This window comes from Onychomys torridus, chromosome 4 (genome assembly GCF_903995425.1).
Source record: "Onychomys torridus chromosome 4, mOncTor1.1, whole genome shotgun sequence".
Taxonomy (NCBI): Eukaryota; Metazoa; Chordata; class Mammalia; order Rodentia; family Cricetidae; genus Onychomys; species Onychomys torridus.
The window spans coordinates 78,062,071-78,067,039 of record NC_050446.1 but is presented as its reverse complement, the minus strand read 5'-3'; positions in this window follow the sequence as shown (position 1 = coordinate 78,067,039).

Sequence of the window (4,969 nt, the reverse complement as noted above, 5' to 3'; positions counted from 1 at the left end):
AAACACCAAAAAGACAAATGAGGTGCAATTCCCCTGGCATGAGATACTGACTGGAGAGATTCATATAAATGGAAGGCAGAATGGTAATTGATTGCTGGGCTGGGACAGCAAGGGGATATTTCATTTTGGAACATTAGAAATGCTCTGGAGGCAGATGGTGTGTGATTGCAGCATTGCATTGGGAACATACTTCATGTCACTGAGTCACATACTTACAATGTGTTCATTTATTTTATGCACATCTTACTCTATAAAAAAGATAAAGAAATGATCAGAGCTAACCTAGGAACTCTAGGCAAGAAGATGTGTAGGAGAATAGAGTGATAGGAAGAATCAAAGGCTCATGTAGACAAGAGTAATAGAACAATGACTCATGTACCAGGGACTGGGTCAGGTGGTTGAAAATCTGTCCTATCTCCATGATTATGTCCCCATTGGACAAGGAAAGAGCTGAAGTTTAGTGATATGTAGCATTTTCCCAAGATGGCTGTGAAGTAGAGTTGGAATTCAGACCCAGGTTGGACTTGTCCAGGGTCTCCTTTAGTGACATTTCCTGGTCACCGTTTGCTTCAATGTTTCCTTTGCATTCATGTAGCACTTGATCCACTTACCAGCTGGTTCAGTAGGTTGTTATCCCATCTGAATGACAGGAAACGAAGACTCAAAGGTTAAGATGTCAGCCTAACTTCATGAGGCTAATGAGTGGCACAGTCTATTGACCCAAGTCTGCCTGGATTTAATACCCATTGAGGTTTTATGGCTTAGCTTAAGCTCCAAGGACAGTTTCTTAAACACCTGTCACTTCACACAAGCACGCAAGAACATGCACACACACACACACACACACACACACACACACACACACACACACACGAGTATGTACACCAGGAGGGAGTGTATGCTGGTAGTGGTATCATACAGTATAGTTGTTTTAAGATGTACCCTGCAGCATCTCTTTGCCGTAAGAGGTCATACAAATCTCAGAATGCCCCATTTCACTATTTTTCTGCGGACAAATTTACCTGAGAAATAAGTGCACCCTGTGATACTGTATTACAACGATTTATTGACTCATCTGTCTTGTTGACCAGGTTGTAAGGGCTCAAAGGGGAGGGTGTGGGCTCTGTCTGAGTTATCTCTGAATACTTACTCCTCATCATTGTGCTCCACTCCAGGGAGGGACTCATTACATATAGAGAAAGAATGTATGAATAAACCAGAGAAGCAAAGAAAATGTTTCCATGAACTCTTCAGGAGGAGCTTTTTTTTGGGTTCATAAATGATATTATCTATAGAGAACAGTGGTTAGCTCTGGCCTGACTTTGGTTCCCCTGTGTCCACTTGAGAACTATGCATATACTGAACCCCTACTGGGTGGCTATGGAAACAGAAATACAAATGATCCACATCTATTCTTAAGGATGCTGTGGTCTAGAACAATGATGCAAAATTATACTCAAACTCCATGAACAAAATCTTGTTTAGTGTCCTAAAGGGAGATGAGTTTTCCAAAGGACAACAAGAAAAGCAGAGAAATTGTTAAGACTCCAGGCCTTAGCATCTAGGCTGCTTATTGTCTGTGTGACCCTGACAGGTTACAGGAACTGCTTGAGACCCACTCAACTCTTGTGAGAAAATAAAGGGAGATGTTATAGGTGGAGTGCGTCCCCCAGAGCTGTGGTTTTCAACCTATGGGCCATGACCCCTCAGGGATTGAATATCAGATATTTGTATTATGATTCATAACAGTAGCAAAATTACAGCTATGAAGTAGTAACAAAAACAATTTTATGGTTGGGGGTCACCATGCATGAGGCACTGTATTAAGGGGTTGCAGCATTAAGAAGGTTGAGAACCGCCAGGCGGTGGTGGCACATGCCTTTAGTCCCAGCACTTGGGAGGCAGAGGCAGGCGGATCTCTGTGAGTTCGAGGCCAGCCTGGTCTACAAAGTGAGTTCCAGGAAAGGCGCAAAGCTACACAGAGAAAACCTGTCTCAAAAAAAAAAAAAAAAAAAAAAAAAAAGAAGGTTGAGAATCATTGACCTAGAAGATGTTGAAATCCTAGACTTCAATACCTATAAATGTGACTTTATTTGGAAATAAGGTCCTTAATGGTTTGAATGTGAAATGTCCCCCATAGGCTCATGTATTTAAACCCTTAGTCCCCACTTGGCAGTGCTGGTTTTGAATATTGTGGAACCTTTGGGAGAAGAAGCCTTGCAGGAGGAAGGAAGGCACTGGGGATGACACAGTGTGAATAGCTATCTCATGCTCCCACTGCTGTGACCTCCTCTCCATGACAGACTGTTTTCCCTTGAACTGTAAGCCAGAATAAACCCTGTCTAAAGTTGTTTCTTGTCAGATACTTGATTGTAGGAACAAGAAAAGCAACTAATACAGGGTCTTTGTCAATGACCAAGTCAAGATTAAAACTGAAAGTCCCAGGTCAAAATGACTGGTGTCTTCATAAAACAGAGACAGAGAGAATATGCAGACAGATGATGTGTTGACAAGGGAGATGGACATCCATGAGCCACAGATGTCTGAGGCTGCACAAATTCTTCACCACAACCCTCAGAAAGAACCAAACAGCTGGCACATCGACTTTGGCTCAGACTTCAGACTGTGAAAGAATAAGTTACTACAGTTTAAGACACCAGGCTTGTGGTTATTGGTTACAGCTGCCTTAGCAAATTCGTGTAAGAGGTAATAATAGTCGTCATTTCTTCAAGATGTGAGGATGAGATGAGATGGTAGAGGCAGGGCACTTTGCTCTGCTCTTATCCTGTGGTAAGTGTTTAATAGTGGTGGGTGGTACAACTACTTCTGACCTGGGGAGTCAGACAGGTCTCACAGTAGAAGTAGTGTGTATACTAAGGCTGACAGCTGGGAAGCATGTGGGTTTCACAGGGAACAGGAAAACTTGCCTGTGGAATCATCATTTGCAAAAATAAGGACCCAAGCTTTGCCCCTAAGTTCTATCTTTTGACCCAGAGACAAGTAGTCTTTGGTAAAGAGGAGGAGTCCAGCACTTCCTTTCTCTTCCTCTGATAAGAACCATTCATTTTCCTGTTATAAAAGTCACTACTGGGGCTGGCAAGATGGCTCAGTAGGTAAAATCACTTGCTTCCAAGCTTGACAATTCCAGTTTCATCCTTGGGACCCATGTGGTAGAGAGAACTGACTACCACTGATTGCCAATACCTGCTGATCCCCACAACCCTCCCCCTCTCTCTCTTTCACACACACACACACACACACACACACACACACACACACACACACACACACACACACACACACAAGGAATACTCTTTCCTGCTCTAGTTACTTTTATGCCCTTTTCTGGCCTAAGGAACAGAGTTCTGTAGACTTCTAGATTGGAGGTGTCCTGGAGGTACCTCAAACAGAGACTAAGAGTTTTCACTGGGCATAGACATGGATTCTGAGATGAGAAAGACACCCCTTTCTTTAGAATAATGCCCAGGATTGGCCCTGGTGATTTTTGGGGATATTTTCCTTTAGGAAACAATCTGTTGGATGGTAGTAGGATGCTAATGTGCAGAGAGGTAAGTTGGAGAGCAGTGAAGTAATGGGTGGATGGAATGACTAAGGGATGTAGGAATGAAGTACGTTTTCTGATCTCTGTAAGGGTACTGATACCATTGTGAAGGCCTCATCCTTACAACTTCACTTAAATATATTTGACTACATGTTTATACAAAGTTGTTACTGGTTGAAGACTTGATACATTCTCACCTTTGACTGAGTTCTCAGAATAGGTGTGCTTTATGCCTAGGGTGGTGCCTGGCACAGTATAACATGAAGTTGGGGAAGGAATGGTTCCATTCTTTCCTCCCTTTGTGTTCCAATGCCAATGGGCTTCTTTTAGTTCCTGGATTCTCCACACTTTGTCCCCTCAGGTTCTTTGCTCATGCTGTTCCTCCTGCATGGAACACCCTCTACCCATCCAACAAATATTTTTTGGGTGCTAATTATCATAGACACTTGCCCAGTTGATGGGACATATGGTACACAAATGATACACATTTCTGCTTTCATGGACTAACATTCTGACTGGGACAAATAAACAATGAGGAAACGTAAGTTCATAAAACATGTTATAGCAAACGAAGAAAAGAACTATGGAGAAAATAAGGCCAGGAAGCGGGGTACCATATGTGGGTAGGCGGGGTCTGCTGCTGCTGCAAATCTTAATGGGAAGATGACAGCAGATCTTCAGGACTTCCCCGAGTTCCTGGTCTTGGCAGATGGACCCTGCTCTAGGTCTGTGGCTTCTTTCTTTCCTTTGTTGTTGTACTCACAGGTACAATTACTCCATGAAAGTGTTCTACCCTGTTGGACCAAAGCTTCGGCAAACTGAGTTCTTTTGCAACCCTGCAGATAGTGACGGGGTGATCAGGTCAATAAAACAGGATAACACTTAGAAGATGGCTTTTCTTTTCTTACTTGCTATGTGCAGGCAGATGAGGCATTCATAACACAAGTGCTCTATGCATATGCCTTTGGTCACCATACATAGTAGGAACTTTGGGAAGCAAATGGTCAAAAAAACAAACAAACAAAAACCCAGCAAGTCCAAAGTTGTGGTAGTGCAGGGCTTCTCAGACTGGAATATGGTTGCCAGTCACCTGGAGGCTATACTTCTCTCAAGTCACAGCAAACGTTATGTGTCACCCCCTGACAATGTAATATGACACATGTCCCATTGAGATCTGAGTGCTGTTTTCTCTCCCCTGGAATCATGGTGGTATCATGAGAATAGTGACCTTGTGAGGTGTTTCAAGTTCAGCTACCAGACTACAAGAACCATCTTGGGCTCTTTCTTGAAGTCATTACAAAGATTTTCTCTTTCTTCTGGATTTGATGCTAGGAAGGTACAGGTATGTTCAACCCCAGCCTACGGGCCACGTGTGGCCAAGGAGAGCTCTAAATGCAGCTTAACAAA